This window comes from Arvicanthis niloticus, chromosome 12 (genome assembly GCF_011762505.2).
Source record: "Arvicanthis niloticus isolate mArvNil1 chromosome 12, mArvNil1.pat.X, whole genome shotgun sequence".
NCBI classification, from domain to species: Eukaryota; Metazoa; Chordata; class Mammalia; order Rodentia; family Muridae; genus Arvicanthis; species Arvicanthis niloticus.
The window spans coordinates 44,506,814-44,533,951 of NC_047669.1; the positions used below are offsets into that span (position 1 = coordinate 44,506,814).

At 35.5% G+C, this 27,138-nt stretch overlaps 1 protein-coding gene across 1 annotated transcript in view; it reads right to left on the minus strand.

Annotated features, from left to right (window-relative positions):
- The window catches only part of Epha6 (EPH receptor A6), an 851,223-nt gene that overhangs the window by 619,223 nt on the left and 204,862 nt on the right, over positions 1 to 27,138 (minus strand). The window lies entirely within an intron of this gene.

Genomic DNA, 27,138 nt, shown 5'->3' on the forward strand with positions numbered 1-27,138 from the left:
ATGACCTAGGGAGGCAGAAGTGTTTGGGGAATGGAAGGTCTTAGAAGTAGAATAGTGGTAAATATAATGACATTTTACTCTATTGCCCATATTACTGGTAGAAGAATGAATTGCTGTCAAAGCTTTAAAAGTAAATTGAAAATACATACTATGAATCAGAGAGCTGACTCAGCAATTAAAAGCACATTCTACTTTTGTGGAGGACTTGAATATGGTTCCCAGAACATCTAGATACTCACAATTACCTGTAACTCCAGAACAAGGAGATCCTTTGCCCTCTCCTGGCCCTCACAGGCATTGCAAGCAAAGGTGCAAACCCATACATACCCAGGCATAGCCACAGCCATAGCCACAGGCACAACCACAGGCACAACCACAGGGACAACCACAGGGACATGCACACACCATTTTTAAATGTATGTTTTTTCCTGTTCATCTGTGTTACCCTTTCTCTAACCTCCACAATTAAATACTTTCCTGCATTTTCCTCTCCCTTCCTAGGAGCTTTGTCCCACTATCCCCTCTCTAGAGCTTCTCCACCCTTCTCCAATGGTCCTATCTACTTTGCCAGCTTGAATGGTTTCTACAAGTTGCATAATCATAAAGGTTAGGACCAAGGATCCACACCAAGAAAAGGAAGAAATTACAGCATTCGTATTTCTGCATAGCTTATTTTCCAGTTCCAACAAGTTACCTGTGAATTTCATTATTATTATGGATAAATAAAATTGCACTGTTCCTTATTTGGCTACTAGCACATTCCTGAGACAGAGCAAGGTGCAGCAATCAATTCATTATTTGGCTAACGTGTTCAATCAATCAGGATTTACCAACTCACTGTAGCATAGACCCCTCCCCCTTTCTCCTTAAAAACCCAATTTTGCAAAAACAAAAACCCAAATAAACAAATAAACAAACAACAATAAAAATGTCTGCAGCTGCTGATTGCTGAGACTTGCTATCTGCCTCTGCCTGATCCAAAGGCACCTACCCCAGCCGGCCCCACCTCCTTTCCTCTCTAGGGTAATAAATCTCCTTTGTGCCAGGTGGGTTCTGGACTGACTCCTGGTTCAAAGGAGCTGCTCTGCCTCACACTCAGATTACAGGCATGCACCATCACTTCACTCCCACTCAAATCATTTATTTAAGAAAATAAGTTGAATATTCTTTATTTAACCCCCTGTGTACAACACTTATTTCAAAGTGTTTAGATGAAAGAAAGGAATAGCCAAACTCTCAAAAGAAACCAGATTTTAGAAGAGGTTAAGGAGTCATTTAGCTTTATCTTTAAATTGTATGACACTAATGGAAAAGGAGTCAGGCATGGGTTGAAGAACTGAGTTTGGTAGAATATATGTCATTAGGATTGCAAGGATTTCTTGTGCTAAGAAATAGGGGGAAACAGTCATATATGAGCTGTACATAGGAACCATCTTTAGGGTTTTTTTTTCTTACTATACACATAAGTTGCATGTGAGATCAAGCACCACATGTGAAAAAGTAAACTACTTCCACTCATAAAAAATATGACAAGGAAGAATAAATAGACGAGGACATTGGCTCTACCATGTTGTAAGCAGGAAAGAGCTTTTGATGTTGAAGTTAATGTGAAGCCTGGAGTGGAAGGCCCACATGCTGTGAGCAAAACACACCTCTCTGTGGGCTCCTGAACCTGCAAAAATTCATAGTTAATTTAAGGGATGATTTGTACTGTGCCTAATGGGAAAATATAAGGTTATATTAAGAATTGTTTGATAACAGTTGACATTTCTGAGAGAGAAAAAAAGCTACCACCAGTGGTGGGTGAATTATATTTTTGGAATTCTTTTCAGCATTGTCTATAGAAAAATATACAAAAGTACATGATTTGCAAATTATATCAGTCTCTAGTAAAGATATCCACTACTATTTAAAACTCTTTTAGCCTAATGAACATATTTAAATTGGTATAATCACTTATGATTATATATATCATGCTTCTTAATTAGTTTTCTATGTGAATACTATTTTTTTTCTGAGACAGGGTTTCTCTTTGTGTAGCCCTGGCTGACCTGGAACTCCCTCTTTAGACCAGGATGGCTTTGTACTCTGTTTCCAGAGTGCTGGGATGAAATGTATGCACCTCTGTCTTTAAGGCTGCTCTGATTTAAAATAAATGAATTAATTAACACGTTACCTCTATGATAGGTTTGTTTTCACATAGTTCTATGAGCAAGATATCTATAATAAGGCATATGCAAGGTCAATTCTGTTCGACATCCGTTAAGGTCTGTTCACATTTTTACGTACAGAAGTTATGTTTCACAGCTGTATGACCCTACAGGTGTCTGTGTCTAAATATCTTACTTTCTATTTCAAGAAAACAAAAGCTTTTATGGATAAGAGGTGAGAATCAAGATAAATTTCCTCTGGGATGTATCATGGGTGTTTTTTACTATTTGACTAATTAGCTAAAAAGTACAGAATACTCATAATATGTCCCACAGACCCCAAGAAATTAAACAAGAAAGAAGGCCCAAATGAGGATACTTAAATCCCATTTAGAAAGAGGAACAAAATAATTATGGGACACAGAGGGAGGGAGGGACCTGGATAGAAGAGGGGAAAGCAGGAGAAAAGGGGATGCAGAATCAGGTATGGGTGAATGGAGGCAGGAGAAAAGCCCAAAGGGATCAGGAAAATGAAACATTAGTTAGAAAAGTACAAGCAGTTAAAGGCCAGGGAGCATGAGAACCAGGAAGATGGAGAAACAGAGACCTGCAATTCTTAGAAACTTTCTTTACAGAATGCAGAGCATGTTGTGGTTTTGTTTTTGTATAAGGCTTTATTATGTAGGCTAAGCTGGACTAAATTCTTGACCTTTTTGCCTTAGTGTCCCAAGTGCTGGCCTTGGTGATGGAAACCACCAGGGGAGGTCATAAACTTACTAAGTGACATTTATTTTTTCTGGTCTTCCTTTTTATTTAATTTTATGTTGGAGTTATACCAGTTACCAAGCACCATTATCAGTTACCATTATTCACTGCTTTAAACGGCCAAACACTAAACATGAACAACATAGAAACCTGATTTTTATATCATATTTATTTCATAAAGAAATTATTTTGCCAGCAACACTCATATTTACAGCTACTCAATGCAACATCACTGTATTGTCAAATAGTAACTGTGTGGGGATATCTCTAATTGAGATGATATCCTAACGAGAAATTAGAATTCCTTATCCTGTTCAGAGTGATAAAATTCCTATGACCAAAATTTACCTTTCCCCTTCCCTCTTTATCTTCAAAGTTTTTCCTTTCCTATTAAATTTTCAGTGTCTCCTTTTTCCCATTTACTTTGCATTAAACTCATAAAAATACTTAAGTACAATTCTTTCATCATTAAACAAGAAATAAAAAAGACTTCAATGCTTAGTTTTTATTGATTCATTATCACTTACCTATTTGTTCCTTTGTGTGTGTGTGTGTGTGTGTGTGTGTGTGCACGCATTCATGTGCATACGGATGCACACATGGAGACCCAAGGACAACCACAGGTATTGATGCTTAGGTCCTTGTTTTTCCTTTTATTGTTGTTTTGAACTTTTCTTTTGTTTCCTAAAATACAATGTTCACTTTGAACCTCTTAGTTTCTGGGGGTTCACCAAGTAGGCTAGGCTGGGAGCCAGGCGAGCTCCAGGGATGAACCTGTCTCCACTTTTCTGCTGTGGGTTTATAGGTATGCTCTACTACTAACAGCTGCTTTATGGATTCTGAAGATTAATGTCCCTGGTTCTCCTGCTTGAAAAAAGTATTTTTATCAATGGAGCTATCTCTGTGAGTTCCTTACCTTAGCATTTAATAATTTTCTTTTTTTATCCTACCATCCATATTTTTTATTATGGAAAGAGTTGTATCAAAGATCAGTGTAACTAGTAATTTTCTTCATATCTTATTTTTATGTTGTTTAAAAATTTTCTGCTTCTACACTATAATGCTATCCACAGTTTTCTTTTGGTTTGTTTATTCTGCTAGCCACTCTGTCCCTCCCCCTCCCCCTCCCCCTCCCCTGCCCTCCCCCTCTCTCCATCTCCCTCCCCCTCTTTCCCTCTCCCTCCCCCTCTTTCCCTCTCCCTCTTCCTTTCCCTCTTCCCCTCCCCCCCCCCCTCCCCTCCCCCCCCCCCCCACTCTCTCTCTCTCTCTCTCTCTCTCTCTTTCTCTCTCTGTGTCCTTGTCTCTGTCTCTCTTTCATAACTGCAGTTTTAGAAACTGCAATCTTAATAGTTTCCTTTACATTTCTCTTGATCTTCACATTTTGACAAATGTTCTCTTTTCAGCGTTGGATCCTAATGTGCACATTTTCTTTATCAGCCATACTCTTTTAACCTCTATTTAGAAATTAATATGGATGAGATGAGAAGCTCTCATTCCCTGATCCTGAATCTCAAGCTGCATAAAGCAAGAATTGTGTCTTATCCCTCAGTGTGCCTTATGCAACATGGTCTTGACCACTACTAGGCAAGAAACCATCTGTACAAATGCTGCAGGATTATGTGCTGCGGGTTCATGATGTGTGATTAGAGTTTTTTCCTTAAGTCAGATTTGCATTGGTTGTGGCATAAAATAAATAGCACACACTTTTGAACTCTGGAATGATTTACTGAACATATCTGAATGAAATTTATTATGTAAGGAAAAATGGAAGGTCTGTTATGAGAGAAGAAGTCTTCAGTCTGCAGAATCATCACAGTATACACATGATGAGAACTCTGCATACTGACAACCTTCCTTCTGGATGCCCCTAGCTGTCACATTTAGTTGCTTTCTTTGGAGGTTCTATTTGCTCTGCCTTATCAATTTGTTTTTATCATGATTCATTTCTTTTTAATCAGTCTGTATAAATCCAGTCTTGGATTGTACTTGTTTGGAAATGTATGTAGAAAAGCTTAGAATTCGGGTATGACTTTAAATTAGATTTATTAAAACCAAAGCCACATTCTTAGAAGTAATCTATAGCCCCAAATCTCTGTATCTACAAATTAGATGACTTCATATTTACTGGGCTAAGAAGGCCCTGAAGGGGCAGTTTGCTGCAGAGGTAGGAAAAGGTAGTAGCTGCAGATATCTGTTTTGATAAGATAAACCTCTGCTCCTCCTCAGTCTTTTCAAGAACTCCAACCCATAACATGCCTTCTATTGCACTAGCTGAGAAACACTTAGTGAACTCTTCTGTTCCTCAAAGGTTCCTTAAGCCTAGCAATTCCAGGACACACAGCTTGCTTTATAACTAAAGTAATAAACAGTGAAAATGAGTTTTAGTCATTCAACTTTACCTAAAACTGTATTTGTATATCATACAATTCCTATATCTAGTCTTCATAAAAACATGCAGTTCGGGTTTGCTTTGTATATGTTACATTTTTCTCTGGTGTAGGTTCTTTGAAGGAAATCCTATTAGCAGAATAGAACACAAATTCTTTGAAAAGACAACTTGTCAACCACTTCACTGCTGCTGCCCGAGCTGCCCCACGTTTAGGGGCCAAAATGTCGAGGACCAGTCTGTCAATGTTGGAACCCGCACTGCCAAAAGCCTTGGGGGCTAAATTGTTCCAGATTGGCTCATACTGCCCCAAGCTGCTCCAGTCTGCAGGTCAGGGTTCAGCAAGAGAGAGAGTGAGGATGGATGTGAAGAATGGAGACTAGACAGAGTGTGATTCAATCCCGTTTATTCTTCAGTCTCTTTTCCTAGTCCAAGTCCCAAATCTTGAGTTCCTAGTCCCTAGTTCCTAGTTCTAAGTCTAAGTCTCGAGTACTTTCCCAGTTCCAAGTCCCTTTTGCCAAGTGTCTAGTCCAAATGTAAGTGTCTAATAATAGTTGCCTATCTTGAGTCTCAAGTACCTACTCCAAGTGCCTAATACTTAATAATCATCATTTCTTCTGTCTGCCTCTCACCTTTTATATGTCTCACTTCTAAGCCACGCCTTTAGGTCACGCCTTTAAGACATGCCCCTAGGTCTTGTCTCTAAATCTGATCTCTAAGTCATGCCCTTAAACCTCGGCTCTAAATCATGCCTAGTCTCACACACCCAAGGGAAGATCCTGTGTCTCTAAAACAATATGTTATCAGAGTGTGCTCAGCTGTTGCAGGCTAATGTAATCAAATCTCTTGTCAGGGTATCTGGCTCAAGATGGCTGCAAGGATGATAGCTGCCTTCTGTTGGCTCCCCACACTTTACCATAGTGGATGAATTTTCTTTTGCCTGGAAACAAGTTAGACAGGATAAAACAAACAATACATGATTATTATACATTTTGTTTTGAAACCTGGTCCAAGAATGTGGATTTTGAGTGCTTGTGATGTGACCTCAGTTTTCCAGTTTTTTCAGAGAATTGTTTCTGGAATGTGCATTTCTGTCTATCTTAGGTATATCGATAGGATTCAGTTTACTTCAGTTTATTAATGCAACTGGTTATTTTTATTTGTTTATATGGAAAACATGTTTTATTTGGCATGTGTGGCTTGTTCTTATGATTAAACATGTGTGATTCATTTTTTTAACTTAAATATCTTTTCTTTTATTATTTAATTTGTTGGATATTTTTTATTTACATTTCAAATGTTATCCCCTTTCCAGTTTCACCCATCCAAAACCCTCTATTTCATTCCCCATCTCCTGCTTCTATGAGGGTGTTCCCCCACCCATCCACCCATTCCTACCTCCCTGCCCTTGATTCTTCTTTACCCTGAGAGTATAAAAACTGTTTGATGCGCTAAATAAAGTTGGCTATTTGATTAGATTTTAGTCCATTTCATTTTAGGCTTCATTCTGCCAGGTTCCATTGCCAATTGGAGCAGTAAACACATTGATATTGTTTATTACTATCTTTAAATTCTAAATACATGTATTAATTTATTATTTCATTCAACATTTATTTATTTATATATTTAAGAAATATTTTGACTACAGATATTACTGTACAGAGTAAGTTATTCTGAGTGCTGGGACTGCAGTACTGAGCCATTATATCCAATTCCAACAAATATTTGTAAAAATCTGTGAATTCTAGACTCTCTAAGTTGAAGGTAACCATCACAATAAAGAGGACACAAGTAACCTGATTAAATGACTTTGCAGGGAAGCTGACTTAAACCTTCATGACTAATAAATTACTTCATGATTGTGAACACCTGGTAATTCCATTAATATTCATATGTGATTTTTAAGAAAATCTAGATGCTAAAATATCTAATTATGATTTAATCATTTATTTATAGGATCTTATGTAGCCAATGCTGGTCTTGAACTTACTATATAGCTGAGGACTACATAAAACTCTTGATCCTTCCAAATGAAGGGATTACAAAAAATCATCCATCAGCATACCTGTTTTGTATGGTACTGGGATAAAAATATAGGTCACCACACATGTGAAACAAGTGCTCAAGCAACTGGGCTATATCTCCAGTCCCACAAAGATTTATTTGAAAAGCAAATTAATACCATTATTAAAAGTACAATATTTTATTTTCTGAAACAACTGAAAGGCAGCTATAATCTAAACGAAATGATAAAATGTTAGATCACGTTCCATATAACTGGTTTAAATTAACAGAAAATATACTTATTCCACATGTCAGGTAATTTAATTTTAGGAGTTACTTCTGATATATAACATTGCCTTAGAATGCTAACATTTTTTTCAGTATTAACATAACAGACTAAGTGTCTTGATCTCAAATCCCATCTTCTCATAAACTGTAAGAATACAGCAAGCTCAGGTATAAAAACGGATAACACATGTCCCTTGAGTATTCCAAAGTCTGATTTTCTTTGAAACAAAAAAAAAAGAGAGAGAGAATGTCTTCCTATCAAGTGATGATTTCATTTTTAAATAAAAAAAAAACGTGGTTTATATAAATAAAAATTGCATACTGTGAAGCGAGTCAGTGCCTTGATTTGGTTGCATGCATATTTCATAGGTTTCATTTTGAACATTTAACCAAGGGATTCAATGTGATTACTCCAGTAACAATTCAATTTGAAATGTCAACTGTGTTCAGCATTTAAAAATTAATAGCTGCATCCCTTTAAAGATCAGGAAAATTTTGTTCAGCTTTAGAAAAATTTTATAGACTATGAATCTCCTGGTGTATTGTTTGCATATTTTAAACTATTCTGAATAATGCAGTCCCTGGAAAGACCCATTACATCAAAGAATTCTGACAGTCTCAGTTCAAGGTATTAATTTTCATACTGGGTATATTTTTCCAACAGAAGCCAGTTTTTTCAAAGGCCAAAAATATTTCATCTAAATTGTGAGAATGCACATTTTGAGTGAGTTAGAGCAGCATACACATGGTAGAACCTTGAGGATTCCATCAGGCTACTATCTTTTCCCTTTTATTTGCTTTCTGTGGAGGAAACAGTAGTGAAATAGAAATTTGAAACCTCCAATCAAGGAGGGAGTCCTTGGATGTAGGGACTTTCTCCAAAGCAGAGATTATAGTGATTCTGAGAAAATGGGCACAAAGCTTTTGATATAATTACATAATGAATATAGGAAAACCATTGGTCATCATTCTTTTTTTTCCGTTTTTTTCAAAACACTTTGTTTATCAGTATTTGTATATACATATATACTTATGCATGTATACATATATAAACAATAATTAAATAATAAGATGTATTTAAAAATATTGGGGGTTGGGGAGAGTGGGAGGAAGGAGAGAAAGGGGAAAATTATGTAAATACAGTGCTCATATATAAAATTCTCAAAAAGAAATCCAGTTTTTTAAAATGTTCAACAGATTAACTAGCATTTTACAATATGAAAATAAATATCACCTAAAATTATGTTGAAGGACATTTTAACTCATTACAAACTTTGAAGTTTAAAATGAAATCAATAAAAATTATTTGATCCAGCATACTAACAAAAACCACAATAACGTTTTATAATTCAAAGTATTTCTGAGAACAAGAAAATGGATTGTCAGGAGCTAAGTCAGCAGAGCCAGGGGGACACTGTGTGTTATTTCTTATTTCTTTCTTCTTTTTTGTTTTTTTTTTTTATTATCAAATCATAATTTTTACTTTTTAACACAGGGGTTATAAACATGAAAATGCAGGATGTGGGGAAGGGGATGACACAGGAGCATAGGTATTCAGGGGGAGTACAGATATCTTTCAGAACAGGGTATCAGCTGGATGAAGGTTCAGGGGTCAGGTCACTATGACTCTGCCTATGATTCACTTGTCCTTGTCTAATTTGGTACTATCCACCAAGACTGCCTATTTACAAGGTCTATGACTATTCAGGCTGGTAGATTTCCACAAAAGCTGCCTGTTTACAATAGTTTATAGCCATATGTTTCAGTGTTTTTCCATAGAGACCCAAGACTTTGTGTTAGCTTGCATGAATGTCAGGCCTATTGCTGATTTTAGGCTTATGGTTGATTTTAGGCCTTCAGTGTATAAGCAGGGCTGCCCCTGACATCTCCTCCCTTCTCCAAGTATAGAAGAGCCATGGCGATTCTAATCTTGCCTAGGCAGGGATAGAGGCCTGACCTCTAGTAATTAAAGGGGACCTTGTAATGGCTCCAGTCCTCTTGTTATTGTCCAGTGAGGCATGAGGGCCATACCCATCCTGATGACTTTTTCCTGGAGAGGGGATACTTTTGACATCAACCCCTATGCAGTCAGGCTTGTCCCTCAGGGAACCCAGAAACATATTTTTAACTTTTATTTATATTCCCTTGCAGTGCTTAGCCTCGAAACCTAAGCAAGAATTCAGATCGCCAGACAGAGGGGGTTCTGGGTGGCCCCTCTCTGCTTGGTCTAGGGGCAGAAGTCCGCTCTTTTAGGTTGGATGAAGATGAGACTTGGGAACACCCTGGATAGACTAACAACCTCATCTAGATTCTCGTGGTCCTCCATAGCTAACTTATGATAATGTATCTGAATAGATTTTGCTATCAGATTATCTATCTGTTGTTTTACAAAGTTAGTCAGCCTATTTAAGGCCCAGAGACCAAAGAAAATAAGCAAAAATAACCCAAATAATGGTCCCAAGATGGAAGGAAATAGGGTTAACAATCATGGAGAGGTTGAAGACCAATTCTTGTACAAGCTCTCATTTTTCTTTTTCTTTCTCTGTCTTTTCTCAAGACCTTCTCTGGCCTTTTTCATGCTCTCTTTTGTGGGAAAAAAAAAGGCTTGGGGATCCCATGGTTCCTCCTGCCATGCTGTGAGTTCCCATGGCTGGGAACACTCTGGGTTTCTCCAGCTGGAAGTTGGGCCCGGCTGTTCATTAACTAAAAGTCTCTCCCTGGCTCCTCACACACGAGGAAGACCTTGGGTTTCCAAAACTGGTTTATTCACATGGCGGATCGTGGATGGATCTGGATGCATACCCCCTCAAACCCAGAATCGACCTGAATTAAGAGGGGAGGGGAGAAAGTGGGAGGGGCTGGGGAGGAATGTTTAATCGGCTCCACCTCTGGCCTTCAGGTACCTCATTAGTATGTAAATCTCTCTAGGGCCTGTTCCACCCTCCACCTGTGTACATGACTGAAGGGTGGAGGTGGAATGGAGATTAGACCTTGTGTTAGGCCCAACACTCTTTAAATCATCCCTGTTTTGTCTATGTAAAAGCAGCATTCTTCTTTAAGGGCTGTCATTCTTACTGGCTTCAGAAGAAGCATTCTGTGGTTAACTGAAGCTAGTGTAAAGGCACCTCAGCATGGCAAGAATGGGCACCATCATTTCTGGGCTATGTAGGCCATCATAATAAACCCTGAAATGCTTTCTTCATAAATTGTTCAAGGATTACATTTTTAATATTGATATTTTACACTGACTTAGCAAAGCAGAGTTGTTCAGAAAATAACATGGGGAAAATAGCACTACATAGACTGTATAGTTCTGGTTGTGAATCTGTGTCTAAATAGGCAGAGAGAAATGCTTTGCTAATCTAGCCATTTTGTTATAGTAGAAGCTTCCTTAACATATACAGAGTGAACTTAAATATCTATATTTATAGCATCCAGCATAGAACATAATATACCATGCATTCAAAGAATTATTAAATGGGACAACTGTATTACTCTGCATACAAAGGCACTTACTGTCATGGCTGGAGACCTGAGTTCAAACTCTATAACCTATATGGTAAAAAGAGAAAACTGACTCCTGAGAAATTGTTCTATGACCTCCATACCTACTGCTCTCCTCCCCCACACACAATTCAATTAAATGTTTTTAAATGTGCTCTGAAATAAATGAGGGATGAGTGAACAACTTTGTACACTCTTTGTAGAATCATGGTTCCCTCCAGGGTATTATCATCTTAGTGGTTTCTAGAAGGAGAGCTCTAAAAGATCCCCCTTTTAAAGTTACCTTGGGCTTGTACATAATACTGGCTTTCTTTTCCTAGCCTACCTATTGTGATATATTGCAGTAGTTTTATTTTCTTCTTAAATCAAATGTATAATTTGTTTTAAAAATGCTTTCCAATTTTATAAACATCCAAGAAACACAGCTATGGGTGTTTTTTATTTTTTGTTTTTTGTTTTTTGCAATAACTTGAGCTGGTAAAAACCTTTGAGGTTAAAAACAAACAAACAAGAACAAAACATCCAACCAACAACAATACAACAGCACACGGAAGATTACTCTAGGATGGAGGTGGAGAGCTTGGTGCAGTGTTTACTTGAGTCTGACCATTTGTTCTGGCATCATCACCTTGCTGAATTCTCAAAATCAATTTTCCTCCATTTTCTAATTATGTACCTTGCTCATAATTTCACTCTGATCTCAATGTGGGGATGAAAAGAAAATTAAATAGTTTCAGCCTCTGCCTGTTTCCTATCCAATGTATAATTCCCGCCCATCCCAACTTGTCTGGAATTCCATATGCCATATCAGATTCTTATTATCTCATTACTTGGTATTTTCCTATAAGAAAATCATTAATAAATTCTTCATCCAATTATCTAATATTAGTTACTAAGATTTTGCTAGTCTTCATTGTGAAATTTGTAATCCACCCAGTCAAACCCATTTTCATCTCCTCTATTCGGGGGGGTGGGGGGGCGGTGTTCTTATTCTTGAGTGTGTTAAGATGTGTAAGTTTATTCCTGGGCTTGCTGTTAACTGACCTTTAATAATTCAAGATGCTACTCATTTTCACAGTGTGATCACCATTATGAGAAGAATGTAAGAATGAAAGAAGTGGTTCATTGAATGCCTGTTTCTCCAAGCGACTCATGAAAGAGCTTTAAAACATCTAATAGAGCAGCACATTGCTAATTTTGTATAAAATTACCTATATTAATGAAATTTTTTGCTCCTTTGAATATCTATCTTGTAATACCTAAGTTTTCTAAAGTTACAGCCAACAAATATTATAAGGTACTAAGGAGCTTTAACTCAGATATCACTCTCTGTACCAAGCTTATTACTAAATGTGAGCTTTCTGTCTGCAGTAGGAGTGTAATGCCTAGCTAAGGACTAAATGACAAGATGAATGCACTGCATTTGATGGTTCATACATAAGGAATGTTCAATGAACATTATTTCTTATTTTACTGCAGATATGCTCAATGTGTTTTTCTATTTCGTGGTACTTGAACAATGAATGACCATCTATGAATAATTATTGCAATTTAATTATTGTATAAATTATTTCATTATATTTAAGATGAATCTGGCATTGCATTCTTAACCCAGAATATTATTCTCAATAATCAAGTTGCTTGAGTATGGATTTTTTTTTTTTTTTTTTTTTTTGTTTTGTTTTTTTTTATGATGGTTAAGTTGTTTTATAATCCTCCAAATGCCTTTTCAGAGGCACCAGGTAAGCAATTATTTTTTTTTTTTTTTTGGTTTTGTGTGTTTGTGTGTGTCCATGTCACAATGTCCTTGATGAAGATATATTGGAAACAAACTATTCATTTTAATAAAGAACCCCACTACTAATTAAACACCTTGTAAGAACTGCAATGCATATTATACTTCTCAAATCCTAAAATAATTTTCTTTCCAAAGTGACAGGATTGCTTGTATCCAATGAAGCATTGGAATGCAAGCTAAATCCTCACACCACTGCTTTTGTTTTGCCTAAGTTACTATTATAAAGTAAGGAGCTTTGAAAAGACAAACTTGATTCTCAGGTATTAGGCTCAATGTTTTTGCAGGTCAGATGCTTAGGGATATATATCTGCCACCCTTTCTCCCACAGCCAGGAAAAGCTGGCTCTCCCACTTTGCTTCCCTTTTGCATGACTTCTAGTAGGCATGCCTTCTTCCTTATGCATTCTGAGAGCTTAATCTAAAGACCTTACTGTTCATACAGAGAATATCCACTTCTAACTCCCACCCCAAAACTCTCATTAGTAAACAAATAAACAGACAAACAAAAAACCAAGTGAAAATTTGTTTGTAGGGAAGCTCAGAAAGATATTTTACCTTCAGCATTATTCAGAGGTTTTAGCACTTTTGATAAATTTCCTTATGTATGAAAAATAATCTTACTGATGTAAGTTAGAAAAAAAAAAGCCTTGTTCAAACTACCTTTATTGAATGCATAAGTCAATGGAATTGATTTGTAGATCTTCAAGTGATATTTAAAAGTCCAGTTGCAGGATCAAAATGATTAAGAAAAAAATCTAATTTTTGGTCTTTTATATAAAATACATGAAACTACAGAACAGTAAAACACTTCTCTTGATCACTTAGATAGGAATACTGAAAACAATGAAAAAAAATGAGCTTGTTAACAATTCCCTACTGTAGGTTATATTTATTTATATTATACTTTTTTTGGTCCAAGTAAAAGACATGAAAGAATGTATATACCTATATACATACTCTTGGCTGTGTATAGACACATTTTTATCACAATTATAGATCATAACTTATGAAAGTGAGTAGTCAAATTGATTGCCAATTTCTCAGCAATGCAAAGTAGTATTATAAATTCTTATTTTTTATAACTAAAATATAATAAAAGTACTTTTATATTAAAGTAGGAAATACATAAAAGAATCTAAATCACTATTTAAGGGAAAATGAGAATGAAGTATATATACCTCCCCTCCCATAATATCTCAATGTGATTCTTTTTTTTGTTAACCATCTCTTATCTCTCTTTTGTATTCAGTTATTCACTTTAGTATCACCCAGCAAGCCCTTGTATATTTCCAGATGAATATAAGCCTAAAAAGGTGGCAAACCTTTTGAAAATTTGATGAGCCAGGCAAAATCTCCCCATAAACAAACCATTTTTTATTCCTGACTTTTAATTAGTGAAAGTCTTTAATGTTAGGTTGCTTTATGTGGATGAAGGGATATTCATTTATTCTTTAAACATGTAGCATAATACAGATGCAGAACATCTGGGACATAAATAAGAAGTGCTACACATATAAAGACTGTGTTTTCAAACTTTAATGTGCATAAGAATCATGTGGAAATCTGGTTAAGAATACATATTCCCAGATTACTTCCTCAGAGACTCAGCCTCAGTAGGTTTGGGTGAGGACATGGGCACTTGAATTTTTAAAGAGAACTCACTTCATTCTGTGAGAGGCTGCCCTTGACTTGCTTTGACACTGAAATTTCATGCTGGTTAAGAGTTTGTCTGAGATATTTTGTAGCAGGAAACTAAGCTGAATATGTTGGCACACGTCCCACTCAGCTGCTTTGCATTGTGTATATATACTCAATTTTAAGTCAGATTTTCCAACACATAGCTAGGCAGAGTCATTCTCATTACTTTCCAAACATAGAAATAATAAAAGGTACAAAATTATTTTTGGTTCATTTTGTTTGTTTCTTTTTGATGGGTCAGACATGAATACAGAGGTTGAAAGGAATTCATTGTCTCCTTCTATTGGGGAACTAATCTTAGACCATAAGGCTTGATGACAAGCACCTTTACCTGATAAATCATTCCAGCCACTCCTTTCCTTCTATGATCTCCATGTCAAGAAAAGAAGCTAATATATATGTTTTTAAGTCATGTTAATCCGGAATCATTCGTTTAGTGGCACTGTCCCAGCACATACACAGATTGACATCCACTACCTCTGGCCATACAGTTCTGATCATGTTTAACCTATGATTTTTTTTTTCTCTACAAGTGTTACCACAACCCCTGTCTCCAGAACTTCCATACTCATGGCCACACTATCATTTCTTTGTATTGTCCCATGCTTGATATTTGTTTTCTTGCTTGGTATAAACATTGGCAGATCCAAATTATAAAGGCTTCAAGGTAAAATATTTTTATTACCTCAGAGTTCAATGTAATATCTGAATACCCCCAAGTGATATATAACACATGCAAACATGTCTTGTTATTCTTATCAAATTCCTTCTGTAAAGTGTTAGACAATATCTTCTATTCTCCAGGCCACATGTGTCTTTTTTCAACTGTAGTGTCTTCTACTTGAGCAAAATCAATTAGCTTGCATAATAACGAAATGAATCAGCATGATTATGCTCCAATAAACTAATTAATAGTTGTATAAGATTAAATGGGTAACTACTTCCACAATTTACAATTCTTGAAAGCATGTATAAATATGTAGCTCATTAAATGACTTCCAGTTTTCAAATCCTGCTCTGTAGCTTCGACATTACATGTTACTTCAGAGACGACTGTGAAACGCTTTTCATCATTGCAGTGTTTCCAGCTTGTGTTCATTCTCCAGGTGTTCCCTTCATTGTTCATCAAGTCCTGATAAAACTTTAATCTTAAATAGTTTTTCTGGCTCCCTTTCTGAATTAATTTTATAATTCCTAGCACATGTCCCCAATCTTTCTGTTCGTTATGCTTGCAATTTTCTTTGTCTCTCACTTCTTGGATGTGTTTAGTAGCACTTTTGCACCCTGCAATGTAACATATTGCCATCTTCCATGATACGTCACAGTATTGTTTTTTGGATAGCTGGATATAAAAGACATTGTCTACATCATCATAGTGTAGAGCTATTAACTCTTTTAAGATTTTTCAAGCAATCTTCTTAGATTGATTTATCTTCTATCATCTATCTATCTATCTATCTATCTATCTATCTACCTACCTACCTATTTATTTATTTTATTTATTTAGTTATATATTTTGGTGTTGCTTGTGAGTATAGGATGCACTATGTGTCAACTTAAAATCTTCAACAGTCAAAATGCTCTGCAGTTGATATCTAATGCCAGTCAGGAATATAAATTTAAATTATAATGACTTTAATGGTTTAGTTTCATCTCTTATTCAACAAAATTACTTAACTCAATTTTCTTAAAAAGTAAGATTTACATTTGTCTTCTTCATTGAATACATTCAGTAGTGCGCCTTTCACTTAATCATTTATTTAATCAATCAACAAATATTAAACACCTACTAATCTTCAGAACATGTTAAGGTGATACAAAATATATGCAGATAGTTTCTTTTCTCAAAGAATATATATATATCAATGTGAGTCATACCAAAAAATTTACACATAATTGTCTTTGATCACTGCTAGCATGGGGGAATCACTTCCCAGAATAGGGAGAAATATAGGGCCAAAATCCACCAAAGAGAGGTGAATTTTGGTCATTGACATAGAAATGTAGAAAATTTTAATATGAGAGAGGCTGGAGTGAGGTTTTTCAAAGCGTGCAAATGTAGAGATACAGTTCATTGATCTGAGAGAACTATGCAGTGTAAGAATACTATGTGCTTGTAAGAGTGTTATAAGTGTGTCTTCTAGACGCAGAGTAAATTCTAATGCCAATTCTGTCAACTACTATCTTTGTAGCATTAGTCACAATAGATCTGACCCTTTCCTGTGAAGTGGGATTAATAATGGTACTTATCTCATTCGATTATTGCAAGCAATAACATACTTGGGACTAATAAAATAAATATCTGTAAATTATTTTCATTATACTAATTTATATATATTTAGTGCTTTTACATCATTCACCATAGCTGAAGGAGAAATAACTGATTATATTTATGATATTATGAATGGACTCATAGATAAATATGACATTAGGAATACAACCTCTTTGGTGGAGTGTAATTCAATTTTAGGCTGTATTTTGGAACAGTCATATCAGAATTGTTGAGGGCTAGACTCAAATATAAGCAAAGCTTTCTAACTAGATCCAGGATTAAGTCAAGACTGAGGACAGAAAATTACCTGGAAGTGATGTTCTGGAACTTATCACAGAATTCATGCTGTCATATCTAATGCCAAATCAATGTTAAAAATAAAGATTTCTAAAATTTACTAAGAGATTTTGATTCCTTGTTCATGGACTATATAATCAAATGATAATTAAGTTAGGTTATTCTAACATAGATTATATGTATGTCAGGTTTATGAGACATTCACTCTCAGGTGTGACACAAAGTTTGTACTGGTTTGCATTATAAATATTATGTATAATTTTTGCAGAATAGAATTTCTTGGAGTGTGGATCAATGTTTAACTCCAGAAAACACAAATCAAATGAAGCTACAAAGTCCATAGCTCCTTAGGAGGGTAGTTAATAAGTATCTCTTCACTAAGTTCACTCGGGAAAGAAAGGCAGCTCTCTCATGACAATTTCTAAACATCAGGTCACAGTGGTTGCCTCTAAGTTATGTCAGCAAAACAATAGTATTAAGACTACCAGGTTGTAAATCAAGCAACCTGAAGCTTATGAATTATCTTGCAGTTTGCCCTCAGTAGTCTATCTTATTGGTTCTTTAAAGGCCATGATGTGGCCGGTCTAAAATGTATTGTATAGCATTACCCATATAGACTTATTCTCAATGACAAGATCCATATTTTCAATCAATAAAAGCCTCCTTCAAAAGAGTAGTATACCAGAGCTAAGTAAGTCAAGCTTTACATTAGTACATGCATTTATTGAGGCGATACTGAGAAGTCAGACTAATATGAGTCTTATTTCTTCCATGTTAATGGTCTCTGTGTGCTAATACACAGAAATTAAGCCACTATCATACTCTTTCCTAAGTCTATGAATGAAAAAAATGAATAAGGTGGGAATCAAAGATAACAGAAGCTATCTCAGGCTTCCTCTGTTTGGTGTGAGTAGCAGTAATTGTATGGTCCTGTACGTCTAGACATAAGGACTAATGTGCCAAGCAACAACTCATCTTCCTTACTCCTGCTACAATAAATGTAGAGAATTCTGTCTTCTCACGGGGCCTCTCCATTTTTGTTTACTAATGATTTGAAAGCTGTTCAAAAGAACTGACTCTTCTAATGTTTTGAGGCTCGGGCTTTCTGGTTTGCAAATGAGATTTTAGCTTTCTCACTCTGAGGCTTAGTATAAGGTGCACCTTCTGTCAATAAAACATCTACCCAGACAAAAACACACAACCCAAGAACTCATAATGAGTCCCCGTGTGTCTAAACGATTCAGTAGGTTAATTACTCTTGCATGCTACTTTGCACCTTTTGCTTCAAGATTTTTTTTTTTTGCCAATCAGATTCATTAATCTTTTGAATACAATATTTTGTTCTGTGTTTAGAATTTGTTGAGCCTTGATTTCATCTAAACTTAACAACCATTCATGGAGTGGTCACTTTGACTCTCTTAATGATGCTGGTTTGTTATTAGATATGGCACCAAAAATTATGTAATGAGTGCTTTCCAGGAGGATGTTTACTTCCGGTAAATTCTGTCTCCTCACTCTTGCCTCAATTCTGGAATTAGAATGGTTTGATTGTCATTCTCAGAGATTTTTACATCACTGTTCTAAAACACAGCCTGAAGATCGGAACCACTTGCAGGTAAAGCTGCTATATTCCAAATGTGATCAGTTATTTATGTGACTACTTATAATGTCAGACTTCTAATAACCTATCTGTCCCCAAGCAGCAGTGAGCAATGTAAAAGCTCCCGGATGATGGAGTAGACTTATATGGTTAATGGGATTTTACAGCCAACACTTATTTTGTTAGTACCAAATATACTATTATTTAACATAATCACTTGTGATAAGTGATCATTATTTTCATGCCGGGAATGTCATATCAAAGATACTTGGATAGAGAAAATCCCTGGTCAGTCTCTAAAGTCATGTCTTCAGAAAAGATTAGACAAAGAAAAGATCTAGTGTGTCTTCTGACAGTTTTAAAATGGTTTAATGTTTCAGCTTTTTATACCAAGATGCTTTTCATTTCTTTATAATTTCAGCAAATTTTCACTAAAAAGATTTTCTGAATAATTTGAATATTATCTGAGGAATATGACTGATAAATTTGTATTTTAAACATCTACCTGCAAATACTATTTACATTCAAAACTTAGCATGGCTCTAACCAGTATTATCATCCTTGACATCAATATGAATTTTTTTTCTTGATTTTCCTAACAGTCATGATGACTCCACCTTAAGTGAAGTGTCAGCTTCTCCCTGGGCTTTGATCTGACTACCTCCTATCTATTCTCCCCATGTCCACAGTGTACTTTCTCGAATATGGTAATGATAGTAAACCTGTTAACACCTAAGACATGAGACATCTATAGTCCAGGATTCTGATATCTCTCTTCATCTGCTGAATTAAATCTAAGGCCCTCACATGGGACACACATAGACTCTTGTATAGTCTCTCTGTGATGTGGTCTCACCCTCACATACATAAAGTCACCAACATGCTTATATCTCAAAAGCATTTGCTAGTGACATGCCTTGTGTCAAGATTACTGTCAATAAAATAGCTGAGGACTCACTACCTCATCTCTTTCTGTCTTCACTCATCTGGTGTAAAGATGAGGAAACACATCATCATGTGTTCCTAATCAAGCTTACATCTTCACTACTGTGGATATCATTTTAGCACTGACTTTGCAACTCATTTTAAGTTCTACTATATTTTTGCTAATTATCCATCTCCAACTTTCTCTCAATAAACTTTTAAAGGCAGAGTTTTCTTTTAGAGATTTCTTTCATGGTTAACTCTAGTACCTGACAATCAGCAAACAATTCATCCAGTGAACTATTTCCTATGTATAGACATTAGCTTGCTAATGAACTGAATCCTTCAGCCTTTCTTGCATCAATCTTATCTATCACAAATGCTAGTGTTTGGAAAGTTATTATGTTTTTGATTGAGTTATTGCCCCCACATTGTTTATCATTTATAAATTGCATCCTATAACCTGCTTTCAGAATAATCTTTCTATTCTATTTGGTTCATTGTTTCATAAGTAAAGCCTATACACTACAACATGTCATTTGGCATTCTGTTTGTGTGGTCCCTGGGTGCCACATTCAATCCAATGTCTCATCTGTGAATGTCTCATCTCTCACCTCTGTGCCTTTGTGTACATGCAGTGTCTTCCACCTGTACCAATTCTCATTCTAGGCAATGCTTATTATGCCCTGTCCTTTTGTCAAGCAGCAACTCAGTTATTACATTCTTAGTGAATTATTCGCCCAGCCAAAAATAATTTTCTCCTCTCAACAGATTCAGTCACAACATAATTAGATATGCTTGTCATAGTTTTCTTATTAGTTTACAAGCTCATTACCTAGAATGTCAAAGAAATCATCCTCTTAGGCAGTCATTATGCTCACTTTATTGAATTTTATGTTCTTTATTGGCAATCTACTTGATTTTTAACAAAATATATTTTATATCTTTATTAACTTTATTGATAAAATTTAAACATGATGCTTCTATAAGTCTATTGCGTACATTAGATAAATCCAAAAGAGGAGCCATTATTCCACTTTTTGACAATTCTGGAACTTCGATTACCAGTGGCATCATTGGAAATGACTGTTCTATGGACACTGATACCCAAAGCATTGTCTTGATGTTCTTTTGGAAGGGAAATGATAGCATTTAAACGTGTCAATAATTGTTATTCTTTCTTTCATGATGACTTTATGAAAAAACAATGTGTGGCTTTAATAATTTACCCTAGTATTTAAACTAGGGTATTCTAGTCTTATTTTAATTTTTAATATAAAAAAGTTAATTTTAAAAATAATGTTGTCAAAGGTTTCCTGTCTCTAACTTTAGGTCTATGATACAAGCTATAAATTCTTCCAGTCAGAATGTGATAGTGGTTTGACATATGTGCTATTTGATTATATTTTATAGAATTTATATACTGCTTAAATTAATAGCATTTATATTTTATAATTTTTTGATACACATTGTTTAAGAAATCCACATTACTCCTATTGTAATATCATGTAACTTAAAATCCACATTATTTTCAATCTAATATTAAAATCGAATTTGAGAACATTTTTAAAAGATTAGAATGTCTATATTATAGGGTATGTACATAACAGGAGAACTTGAGAGCCAATTAAATTAGGAATGAGGGCACTGATAAGGATATACAGTCTGAGTCAGTTAAAATACACCTGGCCCTGGCATTTAACACACAAATCAGTCAACAAATATAGTTGACAAATGACATATCGGGAATCAGTGATATAATCATTATACCACTATTTTTGGAAAAATGCTACTTTCATTGGTATTATAGAAATGTGTCCTGGGGTCAGAGTTCAGTGCCTTTTGACAGCCAACTGGTATAATTGCGTGTGCCTCCTTATGGCCTGTTTTCTGTATGCATGCCTGTTGCCCACCATGTGTGACTAGTATATGTCTGTGTGTTTTCCAGCATTTGCTTGTATATCATCCTATGTGACTCTAAAAGTTGTATGGCTTTTTTGCTATGATTACCTGTAATATCTTCAACTTCCTGAATTCTTGCATGCCTCCTGGCTTTGTTGCCCAGACATCATAGAGTATGTATGGATTTCCCAAGCAATACGGATAAAGAAAACCTTTTGGGACAATTTCAAACTAAAGTACTGAAACAGACTAATTGTATCTGAGTTTATGAGGATCAGTGATTTTCATCAATACATTTTGAGTAGTAACGTTACTATCTTTTAAAAAAAAAAAGTAGTTTATTTAAGTTTGCCTTCAGGATGCAGTTGAAAAAGATGTATCTAACACTCGAGAGAGACTTGAAGCCCCAGGGAGATGAGGAGGTCTTGTGGCGTAGGAGGGTTGGGGACATCCTCTTGGAGACAGGATTTTGGTAAAGTGTTGGATATGGAACAGTCAGACAATGGACCAGGATAGGGATAAAGTCTCGACTGTAAAAGAAGATTAAAGAATAAATTTAAAAATAATGTTTTATTCTAAAAAAATGTATCATGAGTATTTCTGGAAAAAACTTGAAGTCCTTGGATTTGTTTAATTAGAGGCAATGTTCTAGTGTCATTATTTTAAATGATTTACTTATTTATTTTATGTACACATGTGCTCTGTTTGTATGTACCCTTGCCTGCTAGAAAAGAGTATCAGATGCCATTATAGATGGCTGTGAGCTACCATGTAGTAGTTGGGAAATGAATTCAGGGCCTCTGGAAGAGCAGCCAGTACTCTTAACTGCTAAGCCATCTTTTCACCCAGGATGATAGATTCTATACGATTGGCCTAGGACATGGAACCCTTAGGAGGTGTGGGCTTGTTGGAGTAGGTGTGTCACTGTGGACATGGACTTAATACCCTTGTTCTTGCTGCCTGGAAGCCAGTCTTCTCTTAGTGTCCTTCAGATGAAGATGTAGGATTCTCAGCTCCTCCTGCCCCATGCCTGCCTGGATGTTTTCATGCTCCTTTCTTGATTGATGATAATGGACTGAACCTCTGAACATGTAAGCCAGCCCCAATTAAATGTCCTTGTAAGAGTTGCCTTGGTCATGGTACTTGTTCACTGCAGTAAAACCCTAAGATACCAATTAGTCTCATTTTTGTTGTTGTTACAAATATTCCTACCTGAAACAGCTCGAGGGACAATGGCTTATTTGGCTTAGCACTTCAGGGTTGTATCCAATCATGTTATGGAAGTCAAGGCAAGAACAAGAGTGTCACATGCTAACTCAAGAACAGAGGACAGCTTCCAAGATTCTTGCTTGCCTGCTTTCCTAAATATAAGTCCTAACATAAGCCTCTATTCCCAGGTGACTCTGTGTTTATCAAGTTGACAGTTACAACTAACCAACATAACTAGTACACTATTTTACAATGCAAAGTTAACCTTACTTTCAATCATAAGTTTTACTCCCATTTGCTTGGAAGACAGAAATGCTATTGGCTTTTGCAAATTGATTGTGTGAAAAGATAAATCTCAGAGCTCCTATTGATTTGTGTAGCTTAATGCTCAATGATCTTGCATTTTCTACATAGATAATAATATATATGAATAATGGAATTTATATTTAATTTCTCTTCATTCACTTTAGTCCTTCTTTAGACTATAGGAATTGATCAAAAAGTAGAATAAAATGGTGATACCAAGCAATCTGTCACACCCACAATTCACCTAGACTTCTACCATGAGGTAGAGTTTTAAATTATTTCCTTATTTCCTTGTTTAAGTCCAATTTCAATTCTGCCAACAGTTCATATCATAAAATAAAGGTGTCGAAAATCTGAAAAGACTCTCCTGCATCTGTGTGGATAATCAAATTTCTCACTTAAACTGATAAAGGGATGTATCCCACTACAAGATTTCCTGTTAAAATAGTATGAAATTCCTGTGACAAAACAAACTATGTCAACTCAGTTGTTTTATATTCCTTGCATTTTGTGTGATGCTTTACATCAGTAAGATTTTGTTTAACTATAAAAATGACTTCTGTGTATTCATATTACTCTTATTTCTATTTAGTATTAATTTGCATTTGTTTTATAAGTGAGGTAGAGTCCCCATTTTCATATAGATGCAAAACTTAAGCCATAGTGAAAACTTCCATAAATTTGCAATTTTCTAATATGTTGTGAAGGTATTGACATTTCTCAGATATAGCATCTATTTCTACTTATGTTGCTCCCAGAATTCTAGATGTGTGATTTCTACCTAAGCTCTCTGTTCAAGTCTTAGTGTTTCTTCCTCTCATCACTGTCTTCTTCCCCTTGCCTCCCCTTGGTTTTTAATGATGGAGTCAACCCAAGGAGGCTGTTTCTAGTAGTGGAGGAAGCAGCACATGAGGAGTACACAGGCTTTTAAAGACCCCAAACATTCCAAAAATGTTTACACAAAGCAAGTCATGTGTATGCCCACATTTTCTCTGTGTTTTACGAATTTCTAAGGCTTATCTATTCCTGTAAAGTAAGAAAATCACAAAGTCCTTTTAGTATTTTATTAGTTTTTGTCACTTATGACACTAATCTTTTTCAGCATTTGGATGAATTTTTTCAATAGGAAAGTTATCAAAGAAGGCAAAGAAAAATGAAATGAAATGCCAGCTGCAGGCACAGTGCTCCAGACTGTGAGGAAGAAAATAAATCTCAGAGAAAAGTTTAAGCCCAAGACCATCCAGCAGAGAGATGGAGTAGGCGTTTTGGTGCTCAGAGCTATGTTGCTCACAATAGCCAGGAAATGGAAGCAATCTAAGTATCCATCAGTAAATGAATGAATAAGAAAATATGAAACCCAGCTACATACATGCGCTTCTTCCAGTGTTAAAAAAAAAGAAACCCCATCATTTGTAACAGATGGATGCATCTTGAAGGCTTTATGTTGGGAAAACTTAAATACACAATGAGAAAAGTAATTGCCACCATTTCTCAAACAACAACAATGACAACAATATTAACAAAACAATGAAAAACTTATAGTAGTGGTATCCAAGGCAGTGAAGTGGGAACAGAGTCAGACGCTAAGATGAAAAAAAAATGTCAATGAATGATGACTAATGATATTCTCTTATACTCATAGACTGGTACCAATTGCCATCTGAGAGGCTTCAGCTAACAATTGATAAAAACAGATACAGATATCCACAGACAAATATTTGGGGGACCTTTGGGAATCCCACAGAAGAGAGAAATAAAGGATTGTAGGAGCCAGACGAGTCAGGAACATCACATAAAATCTCACAGAATCAACTAACCTGGGCTGGTAGAGACTCATAGAGATGGAACCTAAAACCAGAAAGCCTACATGGGTCTGACCTAGGCCCTCGGCACATATGCTACAGTTGTGTAACTTGGTCTTATGGACTTCTAAGAGTGGCATCAGGGGCTATATCTGACTCTTTGCCTATCTTTCGGACCCTTTCCCTCCTACTGAGTTGCCTCCTCTAATTTTAATAGGAAAGGAGGTACCTAGTTTTACTGCAATTTGATATACTGTGGCTGATATCTTTGTGAATCCTTCCCTTTTCTGAAGAGAAAATGGAGGAGCTCATGGGAGAGGTGAAGCAGAGGGATAGTGGTGGTGGCTGATTGGGAGGAAAGGAGGGAAGGGAAACTGCAATCAGGATATAAAAACAGTTTTAAAAATCTATAGAGAACATACATATACAACAGAAACAGTGTTTGTAGTATTACATTACATATTTGTAAGTGTGAGGATGTATTTCACAACAACAGAAGAGGTACTATTTGAAGTGCTGGTAACTAGATTTATTGCATTGTGTACATACAACAGAACATTATCTCATACAACATAAATATGTGCAAATTTTTTTGTCAATCATACCTTAATAAAACTGGATAACATATAGGAAAATACATAAATTCAAGTACAAAAATTGATAAAGCATCTGAGTGGTTAGCATTACTAATTAACAGACCATGTCAGATAAATGTTGACTTTATGAGGTTTTTATGTCTCTGCTCTTTATGATAATTTATCATTTTGTGACACTTCAATTCTTCTTAACCATATTGTAATTATATTTGTGCATAGCCATCTGTTGGAAAAAAATTTTGATTAACCTGCACAATGTATAAAGTACAAGTACATGCTGTTTTTTTTAAATGTTATATTTCAGAAGAATAATTTTCATTTTTAACTGTCCATGACTGAAGCTCATCTTCAGTGTGGGCTTTACAGATTTAGGTAAATAATTTATTTTTTGTAGTTTGTCTTTTACTCTATCAACTTTATTGACTGTATTGTAATCATTAAGATAGAATTCTAACAATCATTTGAATTTCAAAACCCAGTAAACTCTATATAACATGAATAAGTTGAGAAACTTCTCTAGAATATGGTTTATTTGGTTGAATGTCTTATTCATTTCTATCCTTCCCCTCTCCCTTTTTCTTCCTCCCTTTTTTCTTATTTTTCTCATCTCTTTTATTCACAGAACTTGTGAAATATGGGTATGTTGGCATTGGAGTGCAATCTTAACCTTCAGAAGTAATGGAAGAAGAACAGGGAAGGGTTTGAATCCAGCCTAAATTATGTAAAAACTTGTTTAAAGTAAACCCAAAACAACAACAAAAATAAAAACATCATCATCATCATCATCATCATCATCAACAACAACAACAACAACACATTGATTGTCATGGGAATCTTTTGGATTTTAATGAAATCCTACTAGTCAGAAGAACTTGGTCAAGAAGACTGTGAACATCTATAGAATATTACTACTTCTTACAATCAATCTTACTTCATCTCCAACTAAAAAATTTAAATATCAGTTTTATGCAAGAACAATTTTGAGACTGCTTGCTTTACAAAACACAGAACATTAAATACATTCCTGCATGTAAAAGCAAAAAGTATCATATTTGGTATGTACCTACTACTTCATCAAAAGTTAATTTCATATTTTTGCTCAGAGGTTTGATTAAAGAGAAAGTAATTATATTCATTGCTGAACAGCTTTAAATTGTGACTTGAAAAAAATGCTCAAGAAATATACGGAAGATCTTGGACATTTTTCAGCTGAGATAGATCAGGAATATTGAGTCTTATAGAATCAATAGAACCTCACAAGATGAAGAAAAGCAAGGAAGTATCCCAAGAGTAGAGATATTTTATGCACATGTTTAAAAGATGAGGCATAATATATGAAAACATGTTGCTGGAAGCTATGGTGCACTGGAGAAGTAGAAAGACATGACTGAGGAAATCAGACTGCAAGAATCAATGAGTCCTCTCCTAAAAAGCCTAGGATTGCAACCCAGTTGGAATGCTGAGCCTAATCATCAAGTCTTTGGGGGTACAACCTGGGGCACTTCAGTGGTCAGTTATGTTCTGTAACAGATAGGTATATTGATGTCTTTGTGTAGAAACACAAAAATTGTCTAGAAAAAATCTGTATGAAAGAACTTAGAACAAGAAAGTTTGGTTTTATATTTAGTGCATTTTAGA